General features: G+C 40.3%; 1 protein-coding gene across 5 annotated transcripts in view; it reads right to left on the minus strand.

The window, feature by feature from the left end:
* Positions 1-1,009: 1,009 nt before the first annotated feature.
* Positions 1,010-20,859, minus strand: part of FAM110B (family with sequence similarity 110 member B) — a 190,778-nt gene continuing 170,928 nt past the window's right edge. The window contains exons 3-5 of one of the 5 annotated variants that reach the window (XR_014306339.1): positions 19,771-19,817; positions 18,665-18,851; positions 1,010-1,250 (exon numbers count right to left, since the gene is read on the minus strand). The gene's annotated coding sequence lies outside the window, so the exon portion shown is untranslated. Of the gene's footprint in view, positions 1,251-18,664; positions 18,852-18,874; positions 19,078-19,770; positions 19,821-20,859 lie in introns of those variants that run through there. The other 4 variants (XR_014306340.1, XR_014306338.1, XR_014306341.1 and 1 more) reach the window with 4 other exon arrangements.

Consider the following 20,859-nt stretch of genomic DNA (forward strand, 5'->3'; position numbering starts at 1 on the left):
ACCTTGAAAATCAGTTCATTCCAATCTTAGCCCAAATTCTCTCTACAAATCTACACTTGAAGACTGCTATTTGTATTATTGATATCTCTAATTTATCAAATTATTGAGATCTTCAAAAAAATTTTCCCTTCTTTTCCATATAAAACGATTTATCAACTTGTATCAACTTTCCATAGATTTTTAAACTGAACCCAACTCAATTTCTCGATCCTCATTCCCACTGCCGTCAACAAGCTTATGTTTTCTCTCCTGGGTTGCTGAAAATGTTTTCTAACTGACCTCATTATTTTGTTTTTCCAATTCATCCTATACAGTCTCACCAGAAGCTGTGTGAAATCTATGAGGGAAAGAACCATCAAAAGGTCCCTTTGTGTTGCCATATTTAGAAGGCACCTGGCACAGTTTAATAACTGTTATTTGTTAAATAAAAGAACTAATAAACACATGTTCAAGTACCCTTCCTAAACCAGTCACTTATGCCAAGGGCCTATTTAAAAATATTCTTTCAATATCCTCCCTCTATCGCCCACAGCAAGTCCTTCTTTCTTTGCATCCAAGAGCCTTCATGCCTTGGCACATTCTCCCTCCACTGTGTCTGATCATCTAGGCTCTTGTGCCAAGGGTCTTGCCATAGAAAAGTGGGAGCACTGGGAAAACACCCTTCCAAGTATTGTTCTGTGCTCATCTGCCTTCACATCCTTGGTCCTGCCATTACCACAGACACCAATCATCTTCCTCCTTAACTGTCCCCAGTCTATCTTCCAACGGCATGATAAATCACTAAATAAAAGGACTGATCATTGCAGCAAGAATTTAATGTGATGCAAATCGTGGTAATCGCTCCTCAGATTTGCTAAAGGCATGTGTCTGTTTCCATAGGTAATCAATTGTACCTTTGGTGGGGGAAAACCAGTGCTTTGACAAATAATGCATTTCATGTTTCTAAAGTGAAACTAGATAAAAAATATGACACCCAAAGAGATGATTTAAAATGATTTATTTTATTCACACTATCCCAGTTTACAGTAGCTTTTAGTCTTAAGATGAATATAAAATAGTCCACATGATGTATTTTATGTATTTTTTATGGTTCCATCACTACATTTCTTTCTCTGGTAACTTTATAATAGATGCCATAAAAAAGTCATCAGCAAAACATAAAGTTAATGTTTGAAAGTAAGTCTTCTAATATTTGAAGATAGGACAACATCCAAGGGGCCTTTCGTGTCTGACTTTTTTGACTCAGGAGCCTAGATAACAAAGAAGTAGAAACAAATAACAATTTAAACAAGTGAAATAATAGCAAATACAGAATTGTTTTATTTGTATAGTTAAATCATACCCTTTAGAGTTATTTAAGGAAAATTGAGTAAATAATTTTAGTTCCATTTATAATTACTTAGTAGACTTTGAGAGACAGATTTTATTCCCAATATTTTTTTCTGTGACTGCTTTCATAAAAATAGGGATTTTAATAATTCCACAAGTTAAGTATAAATCTGAACTTTGAAGGGGTCAATTGTAGTTCAGGATTTGGAAGATAAAATGTTTAAATGAGCCTTAAGCTTAGTATAACACATGTGTTGCTTCTATCCTTTTTGCAATAATACCTCAGAGCAAATAAAACCAGCTGTGTAAATGAATAATTCAAATTAGATATGTTTAGAAGAGCCACTAGTACCAAGGAATCCATTTGAAGACCTATTCTAGTCCTTCAGTTACTGAATACAAGCAAACAAACTGTCACTAAAACAGGACATTTCTGATTTATGACAAAAACTAATGAAACCCAAACGTCACTCTCTAGCAGAGCTAAAAGGGATCAGAATACAAGATAGAGACAGATAACAGATAGAGAGATAGACAGGTAAGTAGAGAGATGATAGATGATAGAGATACATAATGGGTTTCTGTCTAATATTATGAATATAAAAATGTTATCCTGAGAAATATAGTAAATGACCAAGAATTTAAAAGTTATATGTTTGTTATTGCCCATACAAATCAATATATTTTGACAGTTCATTTATAATGGGTCTAAGTCTAGTAATTGTGTACTAGCTAAATTTTGAGTTTTATTCATCCGTTCTACTAAATAACCTGACTACAGCAAGTAAAGCCACAGTTAATTTAAGATTAGTACTGTGATTACAGAATGATGTCATTTTCCTATGAAACATAGTTTTGAGAGATTAGTTCATTTTGCTATCTTTGAGAAAGTCTGTATACAAATCACTCCTTAGAAGTAGATGACTTGTCTTGATAAACGTGTGGGTTATATGAATGTGGCCATTTGTCAGAATTGGCTCTAGTGAAGCAGAATCCATTTTCAGCTCATACAAATACACACAGAGTTAATCCAGGAAGAACCTCAGGTTTTTCCTGTCAACATCCTTGGAGGCCTCAGGTATGAGCTAAAGGAAGTGACATACTTCTGAATCTTACTTGTGCTCTCTCCACCTGCCCTGAGAGGATCCCCCACTGTGTACCATCTCCATAGCACAACCAATTGCTCTCCGGCCAGCTCTAGCTTGTGACAGACCCCAGCCTGTGGTCGCCAGACTGATCACACTGTCACTGGATATCCCACTGTCAATTACTCCATCTCTACTGGGGCCCAGGAGCATGTGGGAGTCGCTGTTCAGTTTCCTGCTGTGGGAAGCAAGTCCTCACCCCAGACCTCTAGGGTTCTACCTCTTTAATTAGCGACTGCCACACAGAGAATTCTCTAGCACTGGGGGCTCTGCAGGGCCATGCAGCATGAATGGCAGGACTTAGACCTGCAGCAGTACCTTCTGTTGTTTTGGGTTTCCCCCAAAACAGGAAGCCTTTGGAGTCATTTGATAAATGGTTGGAGGAGTGGTGGTCCCAAGTTATATGTTGCCTACAAATCCAAGTGATACAAGATGTGCTGTCTTTTATCATAAAAGGGTTGACCTCCGTGCCCAGACCATTCAGCCCTTTAAAATTTTACAATGCAGCAGGCCATTCTATATTTGTAAGGTTAATCTCCTACTCTATGGCACTCTTTCACTTATTAGGACACCCTGAGTATGTGTCCTTCCTGCAGACCATGATCCATTAGCACACTGCCATCAATACAGGGGACGAATACCTTGTTCTGCAGAAAGTCAGAGCACCAAGGTCTCTGGAAACCTTAACTTTAAAGAAAATTTTTTTTAAGATTTATTTATTTATTTTAGAGAGAAAGAGAGAGCATGTGAGTGGGAGGGAGGGGCAGAGGGGAAGAGAGAATCCCAAGACTCTGCCCTTAGTGCAGAGCCTGATGCCGGACTTGATCTCACAACACACGAGATCATGACCTGAGCCAAAACCAAGAGTCTGATGCTTAACTGAGCCACGTAGGTGCTCCATAAACCTTAAACTTTTTTTTTTTTTAAAGATTTTATTTATTTATTTGACAGACAGAGATCACAAATAGGCAGACAGGCAGGCGAGGAGGGGGGTGGGGGTGGCAGAGCAGGCTCTCAGCTGAGCAGAGAGCCTGACTTGGGGCTCGATCCCAGGACCCTGAGACCACCACCTGAGCTGAAAGTAGAAGCTTAACCCACTGAGCCACCCAGGTGCCCCAACCTTAAACTTTTTTAAAGCATTATGTAGACCAAACAGAAAAGAGTTTATGACAGCTGCTGGATACAGTCCTATGTCTTTCTTTTTCACCTGGCATTATTCAAAAGTATTTTCTCATGCCACTTAATATTCTTTTAAAAGTAAGTCTTTTTTTTAATTTTTAAAAATTTTATTGTTTTAATTTTAGTGAGTTAACATGCAGTGTTGTTATTTGTTTCAGGTGTATACTACAGTGATTCAGCAATTTCATACATTACACAGTAGTCATCATGATAAGCGTACTCTTAATCCCCTTCACCTGTCTCACCCAACCCCCACCCACTTCCCTTCTGGTCACCATTAGTTTGTTCTCTTACATAGTTAAGAGTCTGTTTTTCTGATTTTGGCTCTATATTATTATGTCATATTACTATATGATAGTCATGAAACTAGTATCTAATTATTAGATATTTAAATTTCAGTAAATGTTGTTATAAAAATAGTACTGTGATAAATACTAATCTTGCATATAATTCTATTTTCATCATTATTTCCTGAAAAGAAATCCCTAGACATGGAATTACTACTAGAGTGTAGTGAATTCATACTGACAAACTGTTCTCCAGAAATGGTGTACTAATTTATATTCCACTGGCTGTGTTTAGAGTGCTCATTCCCCACATTCTGGCCAGCACTGATATTGGGATCTTTCTTAACTTTTGCAATTTCTGATTATTATTGTTCTAATAGAGTTGACCCTTGAACAATGGGGGCTAGGGGTGCTAACCCTCTGCAGTTGGAATTCTGTGTATAACTTTTGACTCTCTCAAAACTTAACTAATAACCTACTGCTCACTGAAAGTTTTACTGATAACATAGTTGATTAACACACTTTTTTTTTAATGTTATGCCTATTAGGTACTGTTTTCTTATGATAAAGTAAGCTAAAGAAAATGTAAAGTATAAGAAAGAGAAAATGCATTTATAGTACCATATTGTATTTATTGAGGGGAAAATGTGCATATCAGTGGATTTGCACAGTTCAAGGGTCAATTCTACTTTATTTTGATTAGGTTGAATATTTTCATGTGCTTATTGGAAATGCTTATTTCCTATTTTTTTCCCTAAACTTCCCGGAGAAGGAGATAGTATAATTGCCTTCTATATTATTCCACGTTCTCATAGTTCTTAAATCTTTCTCATCTTTAATTTGATGTCATTACCCATTCAGTTTAAGACTCCAACCATGTTTTTGCCAGAATGAGAATGCTCCCTTTGATTTAACCAAATACTCAAAATACTCATTTGATAACTATGGTGTAAACTCTTTTATTGTCCAGGTCCCGGAGGATGCGTGCCTTCACCTCTCTTCTTCCTTATGGAGATGCTTTCCATTTTGAGGCCCTTGGGGTTCATGGCTGATCATTCTGGGATGTGAGAGTTATAAACAGTAATCCTGGCTCTTTTCATTTGGAGATTAAATGCAGATGCAGACCAATGCTTAACTAACCAAATTTTAGCTATTTCTTTGCTCTTCTCTAAACTCTCTCAGAGTTTTTACTGTTGAGTTTTTACTCTTGAGTTGCAGAAATGAAAATGGAATGGATGCTACATGTAACAATATGGATGAATCTCACATAGTGTTACATGCAGGAAGTCGGTCACATAATTTTACATATTATATTTACAAGTGGCTTCATTGACTTGAAGGTCAAGAGCAGGCAAATTAATCTACAGTGATAGCAGTAAACTACCATTTACCCTTGGCTGGGGAAATATTGGCTGGAAGACCCTTGAGACCTTTCTGGGATGTCTTGTCATTTGATTTGATTTCTAGTTAGAAATGATTTTCTTAAATGTCATTTGGAAGCAGACAATAACATCATTCATGGTATATATGCATATTAAAATACATCAATTAAGAATTGTGCACTTTACTGGATATATGATGTACCTCAATAAAAATTTAAATGAAAGGGTATAGTGTTCTCTGAGTCTTCTGTTAAGTGAGTAGTAAGCAATTTATTTATCTACTTTTCCCTGAATGTCTCTGCAACTAAATAATCTTAAACCTCTTTTGTAAGACTTTTATTCTGATGTTATTATCTGCTTCCAAATGACATTTAAGAAAATCATTTCTAACTAGAAACGTTAGAAGTTACCAGAATAAAGGCTTATATAGTAAATTCTTGTAATTTTTTCCCCATAAACCTAGATATTTTTTTACAAATTTCATATATCTTTACCCACTTCTTAGGTTAGTTAAGAATAAGTAATTCTGAATATGGAAATGTCACAGAAATGCACTTTAATGTTAATTATGCTAGATGCTAATACAATTAACTAGATTTGTAACCTCACCAAGAAATTTGTAAAGTTGCATCAAGATACTGGAAAAGCAAGACAGAATTTTCAGATCACTATGTCTACCTGATTAATGGCTTTTAAGAACTTTCTGAAAAATGTTTCTTATCTACTACCATATGTAGTTTTCACCCACTCTCAAAAAATAAATGGGAATAATCTTTTGTTTAGATCTTATTTATTTTGCCAAGCAAGAAACTAATGCATAACAATTCTTTTGCCAGAAACAGGGGCACTTGGCTAGCTTAGTGGAGCATGTGACTCTTGATCTCAGGGTTGTAGGTTTGAGCCTCACAATGGGTGTGGAGGTTACTTAAAAATAAAAATATTTAAAAAAAAAGAAATGGAATTTAGCTCCTACAGTACAGCTGACCCACCAGAAAAGCTGCACATTTAAAATATAAGAAATATTTTGAAAGAACCATTTTGAAATGATCACTTACATGAAGTCACAGGAAGCTCCAAGGACCATATATCTGATTACTGTTGGATGGAGCCAACATATCAAAATATCTAATTGATATTTTCCAAGGAACTGTAGATTATTATTACACATTCTACCTGAATTGTTCCCATGAACAAATCTCAACAATCATTTGGGAAAACTTGATTTTTTTTTTCTTCTAGGAAAGACTTGGAACTGGTCAATTTTAAAGTGCTCACAATGGGATCTGTTATGAGGTATCATATGCCAGGTATTAAGCAGTGGAATATTGTTTCATGAATACCTTGACTAGTTTATATGTCTAAGAATGCAACTTTCCCTCTATAGCCTTCATTAAGTTCCAAATTAATCTATAAATTAGCTAGAATTCTAATCAGAATCCCTTAAGAGAGTTTTGGAAATTGGAACAGAATTCTGAAATTCCACTAAAATAATACAGGCTCAAGAAGTGAAGTATCTTTAGAAAAAAAAAAAATTTAAGACAGGAGTGTGCCTACCAGATATTGAAACACAAACTTGTAATTACCAGCTACCATTTCCTGAACATCTCCTATGGTCATCTGGCTGCTGAACCACACCACCAGTGACCACTATGAGTCCCAACAGATGACACATCTTCGGTGGACCAGCTGGTCACCTGGTGATGGATGGATGTGCCTTTCGTGGAGGAGCAGCAATTTGTCCCCGGTGGAATATATATAGAATACAGGTATTCTATATTTGAAGTCACTTTCATGCCCCAAATCACTTATCATTGATTTGCTGAAGACTTTATTTTCTATCCTGGTATCCCTGACAACATTATTTTGACCAAGGAATTTACATCAGTAGATGTAAGATGATTGTTAATGTTCATGTGACTTACCAGTCTTACTATATATCCCAGGAACCAGAAGTATGTTATTGATAGAGTGACCATACATCTTGCTGTGCCTAAGATGGCCTTGATTTATGCCTTATTGTTCCCGAATAATTATTCAAAATGCTCCTTTTGCTTTCAAAATTCTTATTGACATTTCCATTACAGCTTTAACTGGGAAACCACCCTTGTAAGTTTGTGGTACTTCCCTCTAGGATTCACTATTAAGTCTGAACCCACCTCCGTATATGGTGCTGTTCTCTCTCTAAATAGAACACTATCATCCAAGGATCATTGGATATAAGGATGAGTGTATCTCTCACTATTATACTGAATGATCCTTTTGCATAATTTTTTTGCTTCCCATCCCTAAAACATGGACTTTGCTGGCTGGAGGTTATTGCTCAAGGGATCTGGATTAGTTATCTACTGCTGTAGAAAAAGAATTCACTCCAACACTTAATGGTTTAAAATGGTAATCATCATTTATTATCTATCTATCACGAAGACTTTGGGTAAAACATGTGGATGTATTTGACTAAATGATTCTGGTTTGAGATTTCCCATAAGGTTGTAGGCAGATGGTAGCTGGGACTGGGGTCCAAGGCTGCTTCTTCACTTAGTCATTTAGCCTGGACTGGGTGACTAGAACAGCTGGGGACCAGAACAGCTGGAGCTCATTGAGTACCTCACTATGTAGTCTCTTCCTATGATCACTCCAGCATAGCAACTTTAGGGTAATTCAAAGTTCCAGAGTACATGGAAAGAGGGAGAGTGAGGTAGGGAAGAAGGGGTGGGTGTGGGAAGAGAAAGACAGAAGGAGGGAGAGAGAGAAAAACATTATGTTGGTTAAGGCAATTACAAGGATTTTGCCAAGTTTAAGGGGAGGGGACATAGACCTCACCTCTCAGTGCAGGAGTGTTAATAATAATACATTGGAAGATAAGCATGTGGAATGAAACAGATATTGATGTAGCAATGAAATACAGCCTACTATAGGATACAATACTTGTTCCATTGAATGAAAAACTGAAACTCAGTGTCAACCCGTGGGCTTGCAGTCCCTGTAGTCCCACAGCGTCCTATGTGTAGAAGCACCCCATGCTTGGTTTAATGCTCTGCTGTTGTCATCTTGAAATTTTTTTTTTTTTAAGATTTTATTTATTTACTTGACAGAGAGAGACAGCAACAGAGGGAACCCAACAGAGGGAATGGGAGAGGGAAAAGCAGACTTCCCGCTGAGCGGAGAGCCCGATGTGGGGCTCAATCCCAGGACCCTAGGATCATGACCTGAGCCAAAGGCAGGTGCTTAATGACTGAGCCACCCAGGTACCCCATCTTGAAATTCTTAATACATATTTAACAAGAGACCCATATTTTATTTCACAAACAGTTTTGCAAGTTATGTAGCTGGTCACGCTAAAATTGCTACCTATACTTCAGGCTTTTCATTCACTGGAAAAACAGGTAATAAAATAGGGTTATGGTTCACTGGGATGATTAACTCTATGGAAAATCAGATTGCTAATAAACTACAGAAGTAGTTAGGACATCAACTGGTACATGAAAAAGTAAAGGAAGCCTATAATAGAAGTACTACCAAGGGGACACAGCCTCTAGAAACAAAAATTTTCATCATTCCATAAAATGCTGGCTGAAGGCAAAAGGACTGGGTAGAGGAAGAGGCAAAACATAATTACCAAATAAAGCCTGGGGACTAGTTGCAGAAACGGGACCATGCCATGTAATTGCATTTTATTCCTTGTATTTTCGTGCATATATTTATTAACCACTACTGTTCTTTCTTCTCTTATCTTTGTGTGTATGTTAGTGGCTGCTGACTATACTATGTAGTCCATGGGCTACAGGGTAAAAAGAAAGGATTATGAAGAACTAAGGAAGGAATGGACATAGTTTTGACATTTTGAATCATGATGGCTGTAGTAATTAAAGAATTTGGATTGATCATTTTTGGGAAATTGATGATCATATTTTCAGGTGTGAGACCATTAGCTGCATTATATGTTGCATTATAATTGCACAATGTGTGTGTGTGTGTGTGTGTGTGTGTGTGTGTGTGTGTACATGTCATTGTGTCTGTCTTAAGAAGTGATTTGTACTGGAAACTTGCCTTCTTTTCAGGCCATGTAGCATCTATGAAGAATTATATTGGGGCAATTCCTTATTTTATGGAGCAAAGCTTGGCTTCCATTTTGAAAGCTGAAAATACCAGATCCTTCTTTTCCTGGCTTTCTTGCTGCTAAGGTGTGTGCACATAACATAGGCATTCACCAGTCATGTATTGAAATGAAAGTAGGTGATGTAAAAAATTGATTCTAGTGGTGGATTGCATGGGTGGCAATAGCTGTATTCACAGCTTCAATCTTTGGTATCATTTTGAGTACTGTTTTGAGTAGAGTGAGCTTCAGTCCTGACTCTTTAGCCTTTTAGGTGAGCTCCTCAATATCGTTTTCCTAAGTTCCTTTTCTGTTAATTTTAGCCAGAGATAAGTTTTATTGTTTGCAAATGAGAACCTTAACTAATACATACAAAAAAGATTATCATAAAGCTTTAAGAGTAATTGGAAATTAAAAAAAAAAGTATAACATAATCCCATTTTTAAGGATGGGAAAGCAAAATACCCATAGCAAAAATATTGGGTAGAATACACAAAAATTCAAACAATAACTATTTCTGGTTTGTGGGACTATAGGAAGTTCTTCTCTCTCTTTCCCTTCTTCCTCCTCCTCCTCTTCTTTTTCTTCTCATTATCTTTCATTCTCTGTTATTCCCTCTTTCCTTATTTTCTTTTCTTCTTAAAACATCTTTTCTGGTGTTTACTTTACTGCATATAGGACGATTATTTGAAATGCCTTAAATGATTCTGAAAACATGACTCTTTTTTTTTTTTTTTTAAGATTTATCTACTTGAGAGAGAGAGATCACAAGTAGGCAGAGAGACAGGCAGCGAGAGAGGCGGAAGCAGGCTCCCTGCCAAGCAGAGAGCCTGATGCGGGACTCGATCCCAGGACCCTGAGATCATGACCCGAGCCAAAGGCAGTGTCTTAACCCACTGAGCCACCCAGGTGCCCCTTAAAACATGATTCTTAATGATCCTTAAAACATTTTTAAAATATATAAAACATTGATAGATTTTAACAACTTATAAAAATGGAAAGGAACTTAGAAATTAAATACTCCAGCATCTTCACTCATCCAGGATAAGATACTCAGGTCGTGAAATGTTACTAACTCAAAGTCACACAGCCAAGTTCAAGGTAGAGATAGCTCTAGAACATGGATCTTCACTCATTCAACAAATGTGGATGTGTCAGGCACTGTTCTAGGCATTGGTGATAGAGTAATGAATGAGATAAAGTCACCCTTATCCTGAAGCTTAAATTCAAGTGGGAAAGACAAACAATAACCAGGAAAAGTGAAAAATAATATGGTTTTAAGTAGTGATAAATGTTACGAGCAAAACAAAAAACTCAATTGGAAGTGATCAGGTGAGTAGATAAGAAGTTTAGGGGAGATTCTCTGTAGAGTTTACACTTCAGCTGAAATCTAACCAGTGAGAATGAGGTAGACTGGGGGGATTTGGGAAAAGCATTGCAGGAATAATGAACAGTCAGTGTGAGGCACTGACGTAGACATGAGTTTCACACAGTCAAAGAACAGAGAAGGTCAATGCAATAGGAGCATTGGGGCAGGATGGGAGATGTGCCATGACATGTGATCAGAGATGTAGAAAGGGACCTGAACACTTAGAACAGTATGTGCTATGGTTAATTTTTTTATAACAAGTTTGAGTCACTGGAAGTTTTATTGCAAGACAGTATGGTCTAAGGGGTGCCTGGGTGTCTGGTAGTTTAAGCATCTGCCTTCGGCGAAGGTCTGGATCTCAAGGTGCTGGGATGAAGTCCCACAGAGGGCTCCCTATTCAGCTTGGAGTCTGCTTCTCCCTGTGCCTCTCCCTCACTCAACACCCCCCCCCCCAACACTCTCTCCTTCAAATAAATAAGTAAAAATTAAAAAAAAAAAGACAGTGTTATCTAAGACAAAAATTAAGCAGAAAGAGTTAAGTCAGCTTTCTGGATTTTACCAGAATCCCCAGGGGGGCTTGTTAAAACACAGGTTTCTGGGCCACTCCCCCCAAATTTCTGATTCAATATTTCAGAATTTGTATTTCACAATTTCCCAGATGATGCAGATGCTGCCCGTCCAGGGACCACACTTTGAGAACTACAGCTCTGGTGCCATATTCTTGGTGACAGATGGTAATGTCTTAGACAGGGGTGGTACCTGAGGGGTGAAAAGCAGTAAAGAAATTGGGGATACACTGTGACAATAAAGCCAACAGGACTGACTTAGTCATTTAAAGTGTGGGTAGTGGAATGGCTTGAACTGCAAGGGGACAGCGATGCCAATCACCAAGATGGGGGAGACCGAGGGGTGGAGAGAGAGGGCGAGAAGTGAAATCAGTGACTAGGTGGTGTTTTGTTGTTATGTATCTCATTTCAGGTTTCAAGTTATACAGGGAGAGATCACAAGCAGAGAGTGTAAGTCTACAACTCAGGTGTGAGGCTGGAGCTGAAGACACAAGCCTGTGCCATCAACATACTGATGAGACTGAATGAGAATATAGAAAAAATAAAGCAGAGTAGAAAAATGGGCTCTGAAGCATTCCACCCTTTTTAAAGTTTTGGCAAAAGAGGCAAAGGAAACAGAGAGAGCTGTCAGCACAGCAAGAGGGAAAGCAGGAGAAGATGGCGCCATGACAGCGGAGGAGGGGAAGGATGTCCCAGGAGGAAACAAGTGAATGCAGGTAGGTGGGAACGCCCACTTCACCTGGCAACATGGGGGTCCTGGGCAACCCCGACATGGGGAGTGTCAGTGACTTGAGAGCATCAGAGGTTGATTGCAATGAGTTAAGAAGTGAACAGTACATGAGAGAGCAGAAGCAGAGAATGTGGACAAATCCTCAGAGACGTTTGGCTTTGAATGGACAGAGAAAAAGGAGACAGGGTAGCTGGAGGAGACTATGGATCGATCCAGGGAAGGGGGCTTGTTTGTCCGGTGGGGGGGACTTTTAACTTCAGGAATTCCACATCATGATGAAGGACAGACAGGCAAGGCCACACAGAAGGGACATCTGAGGCTGTCCACAAGGGATCGATTCTGCAGGGACTGAATCTTTGGGCCATGGGAGAAGTTGCCCAGGACTGTAGCTGGAGGGAGCAGAAGGCAGTAGGACAGAGGTTTCCTGCTCCCCAGAGCAGGAGACATGGGGTTTCTTTCTTCCTCCTGCCGCCCCGGAAGAGTCACCAAGTACCAAAGCACATTAATTCATTGCCATATCTTTGCCAAATGAATTGGGAAGGCACAGGGATTTGTTAGGAGGTAGAAGAGAGAAGGGAATAGTAGATCCCTGAGGAAAGAAGGTAAAGCCAATGAAAAAATTGTCCAGGGAGTTTTGAAACTATGAGGCAAACTTGGTTTCATATACAATAATATAAGAACATTTTGACTGATGAGTGCCATAGTGAAAATGTCCCATGAGTGGTACAGAAGAAAATAAGGTACCTTTATAATGTATGGTATATAAATAATCAGGGTAGAAGGGGTTGGCATGAAATGTTTTACATCCTCCCTCCTGAGGACAAATCATCTTTTAAAGAGGCTCTGTCGTGCCTTATTTTTTTTTTTTAAATATTCCATGATTTGTGACTTCATTAGTTAATCTGACTACAGAATCTAAACCCCTAGTCAAGGTTTTAAGAATTATGTGTTTTAATTTAAAACATCCAAATACTTAATTTGGTATTCAAAATGAACCAAGTGGCTTGGGATTCAGATGTGTTAATAAGTTCCAAGTTTTTATACTACTAGCCATCTGCTCAAGCAGCAGACAAATTGAAAGCCCAGTAATATAGATACATCAAATATTCATGGAGATGAACTAGAAATACGTTCTTCAGGAAAAACCCATTTCCACCTCAAGGTGTGCTACTACACACAAGTCCACTGCACTGTGTTCTTAGGGTGCTAAGGATACTTCACATGGTAATGACTTTGTTTCAGATGTAACCTACATATGCTGGTGGTTTTGCTTGATCTGCTCAAAATAGTCTATCCTCCTTCTGTGGGAAGCCACTAGGAGCAAAGGGGCATTTAGAGCTAAATGTAATTTTTATTCATGAGCTTGCTCCCTCTTTCTCATTCTCTTGCTTTTGATGTGTCTGGGTGTGGTAGGTTCAGGGAGGTGCAGCATTGCTAAGCACGCAGAAGTTTGGATGTTTTGTTTAAACCTTTTGCACTGTACAAATCTGGCCAGAATCTTCTGAGTGTGCAGCATTTCTTGGAAGTTTGCTAGTAGTACCTCTAGTTTTCTTTTCGACTGGCAGTTCGGGGCCAATTGTCGATCTTGTGACATTTTGTCGCTTCTTCTCTGAGTCCAGGCAGCAAGATACCAATGCAGGTACTGAGTGAACCTCCACATTTTGGGAGAGAAAGAAAGGGCTGCACTTTTGGCATTGCCTTTATGTGACATCAAAGGGTACCCCAGGATAAAGAGCCAGCTATGGCTGTTTCGGATTGAAGATGCTGAATAGTTACCAAATTTGAGGAACATTCTGCCTCTAGGTTGTAAATTTTAGTACTGATAACTTTAACCCTTTTTATTTTTAATTAAAAAAAAGATTTTATTTATTTGAGAAAGAGAGAGAGCACACATGTAGCAGCAGGGGTAGGGGCAGGGAGAGGGAAGAGCAGAGACTCTGTGCTGAGCGTGCAGCCTGACACGGGGCTTGATCCCATGACCCTGAGATCATGACCTGAGGCAAAATCAAGAGTCGGCCGCCCAACTGACTGAGACACTCAGGTGCCCCAACTTTAGTCCTTTAGATAAAAAGTCTTTTTTTTAGCTCATAGACCTCACTTTATATTAACCTAATTTATTTTTGGTATTCATTCATCTAAATTATGTTAATTTACAGGTCAGTGCTAGGTGCTGGCTGAGGCACTGGGGATCCACTCGTAAATAAGCTTGCAGGATTGACCACTCAGGAAGGAGCTTCTCTAGGAGGACACTTTCCTCCCCGCATCCACTGAGTCAGTATCTTTTTCTATGCCCCCATGGCACCAGATACATTATTCGGCAAATATTTCTTAAACCTGTTGTTAGTCAGGTACTGCTACAAAATGCACAATCACGACTATAAACCCACATACATACAACATCAAGCATTTATCCTCATCTGCCCATTCGGTGGGTGTCACCTGATGGAGGTGTCTTGGCTGAGTTTGGTTCTCAACTCTGACATAGGACCAGGTCTACTCCATTCATTGTCTTCCTTAGGCCACTGGATACCCAAGGATCTCCTAATAGCATAGGCAGGAGCACAAGAGGGGCACGTGAAAATGTGATGCTCTTGTGGTCAAAGCTGGCACACTGACCCATTCTGCTAGCCACACAAGTCACCTGGCCACATGCACCATCAGGGGTGTGGGGTGTATGCATCTTTCTTAGAGTGTGGTTGGAGAGGGAGGTAATGAATGTTTGCTCAACAGTCATCAGCCCTATCCCAAGCACCTGCTATGTACCAAGCGTCTATCATTTAACAGGCAAATACAGTGTGGCTGGTTAAAGGCAACATAAGTAAGGGTTAAGATTTTGGATCCTGGGGCCACCTGGGAGGCTCAGTCAGATAAGCATCTGGCTTCAGTTCAGGTCATGATCTCAGGATCCTGGGATGGAGCCCTGAATTATCGGGTTCCCCACTGAGCAGGAAGTCTGCGTCTCCCTCTCCCTCTGCCCCTCCTCCTTCCCAGCTAGTGCTCTTTTTCTCTCTCTCTCAAATAAATAAAATCTTTAAAAAACTAAAAGAATCTGGATTCTGAAGTCAGGCAATCTGTGAATTTTGGTTTTTCCATTTATTAAATCTATGATCTCGCACAAGATTTTGTATCCTCCCTGGGCCTCGATTTCTACATCGGTAAGCTGGAAGCGACAACAATGTAGCTGTCCCACAGGCTTCTGGTGGGGATTGAATAGACAATGCATGCAAAGCTTTAAATTTAAAGGCTGACACTGTATAAATGCTCAGTATATGGACACTAGCATCCTTAATACCAGGCATCCCAAATAACCAAGAAGAGCATCCTTGCTTTGGAGGTGCAGGGGAAAAAACTAAAGTAAGCTTAGTCTAGCATCTATCCCAATAGGTCACCAGTCCATTGATGCATCTGCTTTGCCAAGAGCACCATGAGCTCCTCAAGGACAGTCTTGCTGCCTCTGCTCCTAGCTGCTAGCACAGGCTGGCACTCCATGCATGTTCATGATGAACCACTAAAACCCAGTCCCCTCCCCACAATACTTGCCATAGCCCTGCTGTTAAAGCTACCCGCAGTGAAGGATTGTTTTGGTTTTTGTTTGGTGTTTTCATTTCCAGTCTGTTGCAGACTGGTGTTTTTTGTCTCTACTCTGTTTGGTGAGATGGGTCCCTTGGTCATAGGCTCGCATGTTGTGGCCATGTCAAATTGCCATAAAAGGTTTTTTTTTAAAGATTTTATTTATTTTTATTTATTTGTCAGAGAAAGAGAGCACAAGCAGGGGAAGCTGCAGGTAAGAGCAGGCAGAGGGAGAAGTGGACTCTCCACTGAGCAGGGAACCCGGTGTGGGACTAGATCCCAGGACCCTGGAATCATGACTTGAGCCAAAGGCAGATGCTTAACCAACTGAGCCACCCAGAAGTCCCTGCCATAAGTTTCTAAATGTTTACTCGTGATTTCTGCCCTGATCTCTCTGTGAAATAGTAACAATCATTCTTTACACCAGCACCAGTTCCCTGACCCTCCCACCCCCTAGGAATAGTGTTGCTGTTACTGTTTGTGAACTTCCTCATTAAATAGTCTGATGGAAAATCCTTGCAGAGTAAAGCATGTGGATAAGCAGACATGCCCTTTCTGCGATCCTTCCAGAAACTTAGAGCCAAGGGGCAAGACCATCATTTCATGTCAACACTTCTCTCTCAGATAATTCATCCCTGCTTCTTCTCCACAGCTTGATTTTCCTACAAGAACACAGCAGAAGCCACTGCAGAGGCAGGTATGTGAGTGGTGGGGGGCAGGTGATTCCAAAGAATTTAGTTCAGGGATTTCAGAGAATGATTCAGGCTCTGACACCCTTCCAGTGGAGGACTCTCACCAGCAGGGAAAGACCGTGGCCTCTGCCAGAAATGTGTGAGGATTTTCTCAGAGGTGCCCGCGACTGTCAATAACATATGCTGAGAACTCAGACAAGAGCTAATGCCTGAGCATCAAGTATTTATGGGCTGTTTCCCTCCTGGCTACTTCTGGATTCTCAAGTAGCCCTACTGCATAACCTAAGTGGATCTTGCCAGCTGTGACTTGAGTGTCGGCTCCTTCTACTTATTCTATGCATGGAGCGTATCCAAGCCTCCGAGGAATGAAGAGCTTCGGGCTTGGAACAGGTATCTGAAACCTGCAGGCCAAATCCCTCCCTTCTGCATCTCATTTGCTGCCCTCACAGGCCCAAATGACCTGAGCTGGAGCTGCTCTGATCTGTGGTGGGTGGAGGATGGCACAGCTTTTTGGTCCCCCCAACCTCTAGGAACTAGTGGAGAGGTGTGAAGTTGGGTCATCCCCCCTCTTGTGCTACCTACTTCCAAGGGGGGCAGTCTTCCCCATAGACTGGATGTGCCTTTACCCTCCAATACCCCAAAGTCTCTCTGAACAACCCCCCTTATCTGCCTGTTGTTGTGGGGTGCTCCTTGACCCACACAGATCTGACAGTTCGGGGTGCTCTTCTGCTCTCCCTCCTCCTATCTTCCACCCCCCTATTTCTAGAGCCTCATCACTGTGCAAGACAGGGATAATGTCCGTGGGGAGGAGGTTTTGGAGTATAACCAGGGGTGTATCTGAGAAAGGTGACTAGGTTTCCTGGGAACAGGGGAGAGACCAACCTTGTCTAGTGGATGAGAAGTATTTTTCACTGCACAGTATTTAAAAAGCGAATTTAGAGAGACCCTGAGATTCTTCCAACTCACTGTCCTTCAAGTAGCCATTGAAATCAGAGGTTTCATTTCTTGGGCCCTGGTCTGGGCTCCAGCTCTCTCCCGCTGACTGTTGGCTGCTGGGGACATGCCAAACATTCTATGGTTCCTTCAGCTAGCAGCATTTAAGCAAACAAGCAAACAAACAAAAAACTACAGCATCAAACTTCTGCTAAAAAAAAAAAATTCCTCCCGATGAAGTCCTAAGAACCTACAACAAAGATTTCAGATTCGTTAACTCTAAAGTTAATGAGAGGGCCACCTTGTTGCCCTCTCCTGATATGCACACACCCTTTAGGCAAGTGAGCGGAACAATACCCATGGCTCCTTGTACAGGACTGTACTTCTCTTCCTGTGTTTGCACGTAGGGCTCCTTCCTTCCGTCTCCACATGCACAGTCTACTCATCCTTTATCCCCTTATTCACGTTCTACTTTAAACCTCCCTTGGTATCCCAGAGTATCATGCCTTGCACATACTAGTCCACATTAAATATCCCTGGAATGAAGACATTAAAGCGAAAACTCCTTCCTTTTCTTTGTGGGGGACAGTGTTCTTTTTGTGCTTCAGTCAAGCCAATGAAGACTTATGGTTTCTAACCTCTAGAGGAGTATTATATAATGAGATTTGTTTGATGGAGATGTGGCTTTGGACATTATGGTTCAACCAAATGATTAAATGAATGAGTGAATGAACAAATGAATGAATGGATGGATGGATGGATGGATGAATGAATGGATGGTTCTGACCTGTTGTCAGGGTGTTAGAAATTTTGCTTCATTTTCTATTACACCTGGAAAGTTCTCCTAATAGTGTACCATTTCCCCTTTCTTTCTTCCTGTCTCAAATCTAAGATACTGTACTCATTGTGTCAAAACATCTGACTCTGAAGGAAATTACCTCTCTTAAAACATGCATAGTAAGTTTCCAAGTCATAGTGCAAATGAATAGTTGCTAAATCTATGTATCAAAAGTCTAGAGAAAAAGGTCTACTTCCCAGAATCATAGATGATACAAGAACCATCTTTTACAGAAAAGGAAGCAGGGGTGCAGAGGAACCCCCCATCCCCGCCGTGTTCTCATAGATAGTGGCCATGGTGGGACTAGACCCATAGCCACAGATTTCCTCTCCATGAGCTCACCACTAGGCTACCTCCCATGGTTGGAGCCACTCACTCATCTTTTGTGTGGATTTGAGGGCCTGGGAGAGGCAGCAGGACATGGATGGAAGACTAAGGCTGGAGTCTCACTCTAAATGTGGGACTCTGACACCTTCTAGTGCTAATTATTAGCCAAGTCATCTAATTCCCTGCACGTGCTTCCTTGTTAGTGTTATGGGGGTGGGTCTTACCTATAATCTTTGGTGTTGTCATGAGAACCAAGGAAAAGACTTTCTGCTCCTTCCACGTGGACTCTACGGAGGTGATGCTCAGTCCTTTTGGTGCATCACACCAGGAATCTCATGATATTGGTTGGTTGCAGCATTGGTGATGTTACTTGGAGCCATTGGTTAAGTTGGTATCTACTAGGTTTCTCTACTATAAGGTAGAAAAATTAAAAATTTTCCTTTTAATTAACCTGTAGTTTGTGGGGAGATTTTTTGAGGCTATGTAAATATCCTTGTTCTTCATCAAACACGTATCTAGAAGTTTTGGCATGCACTGATGATTCTTGTCTGAATCGATTATTGCTCTGTTGGTGGTAACGTGGTGAAATCCTAATTCTGTAATTTCTTCCACATCCATTAGCTGCATAAACTGAAAGCTGATAATATTAACAATGAATAACACAAAGAGTGCATCAAGGGATTTACATAGGCTTTTAAAAACTCCATCAATAAATACTCATGACCCGGGAACTGTGGTTAAGCACTGGGGGTACATCAGACAACAAGACATCATGACCCTCTCTCCGTGGTGCTTACTGTGTAATACCAAACATATGACAATCAACACAAGAGCAAATAACTAAAAGTAGGCAAAATCTGCAAAAAGGGCCATGGGATCGTGTGACCGGCATGTCAGGGAAGGCTATTTAATCTCCATAAGTGGTGTTGAAAAAGAAACCGAGAAGGAGATGACATTTGATGGTGAGGGCATTAGAGGAAGAAAAGTGAAGTCAGGCGGGACCCTCATGGGCAGGGGCTGGGAGACCAGCACTCCTCCCAGCCACCTCCCTCTGCTGGTACTCTGACAGAACTGAAAGCCAGTATGTTTGAATTCCCCTTGCCATGAGGGAACAACCATTGGTCAGCTAGTCTCAAGGGAGACATTGCTTGACCTCCAGCCTCTTGTTTCACACAGGCCCGGTCAGAAAGACGCACTTGTGTCTTGGAGAGAGATAAAATAAAGCTCTCCCTAAAAGTATTGGGTTAGACCTCAATATCCCAGATTTTACTCCAGAAAAACAGGCCCTGATATAATGTTCTAGACTAAGGATGTACAATCAAAATCTTACCTGGGTGGCCATGCAGAAAGGACTCACATACTTCTCTCTCAAGGATGCTGCTAAAAGAAAGTGTGATTACATTTGAAGAGTGTTCAGTGGCTGTACAAGATGTGCAGGTTCTCATTATTATTTTATTTCTTTCTCATTTACAGAGTATATTTTGGTGATTACTATTAATATGGCACAACATACCAACAATTAATATAATATAGTATGGTCTAATATAGGGTGCCACATATATAAAGCATTGCTTTATATATGTGTACATATATATATATATATATATAAAACACATTTTATACATTATACATTTTATAATATATATATACGAAAGATTTATTTATTTGTTTTAGAGGGAGGAAGGGAGAGGGCAGAGGAAGAGAGAATCCTCAAGCAGACTCTCTGCTGAGCACAGAGCCCGATGCTGGGCTCGATCCCAGGACCCTGAGATCATGACCTGAGCTGAAATCAAGAGTGGGCCACTTAACCAACCAAGCCACCCAGGTGCCCCCACATAATATATTTTATTTCAATGTAATATTCACTAAGATAGCTTTCTGATACAATTTTACATGATATAGAAAGAAAACTAACATGATTTTTGACCTCTGTTGTATTACCAAAAAAGAGTTTTAAGATCCAAGCTTGAACTTAGGTTCAGATACTGATTTTTAAAGACTGGCAATTATAAAACTTGAAGAGTCACTTTGCCCCTCACTGCTAATGGTTATAGCTGGACTTTTTCACAAAAGCCTGAAAACTTGTCCTTGTCATCCCTTCATGAAGAGTCTGGGACTGAGCAAGGCTAAGCAGGGTCACTAGGCTCTGTGTGCGTCAGGGGCAAGACAAAGCCCATATTTATTGGCTGTGTACCACCCACTAACGCTCCCTTCCACAATAAATCCATGTGACCGTGAAAGGCACCTGACCCCATATGAACAGTGCATTACACATTTCCAAGCTGAGGTGACAGAGTATTTCCGAAGTCATTGGAGTTGTATGGTATTACTGTAAGGACATATGCTTTTCAATAAGTTGCCTAGAGCTCATACATCTAAATGAGGCTTTCCTGTGGAGCAGTTATTGTGGGAGAGGATA

Source organism: Mustela nivalis, assembly GCF_964662115.1.
Source record: "Mustela nivalis genome assembly, chromosome: 2".
NCBI classification, from domain to species: domain Eukaryota; kingdom Metazoa; phylum Chordata; class Mammalia; order Carnivora; family Mustelidae; genus Mustela; species Mustela nivalis.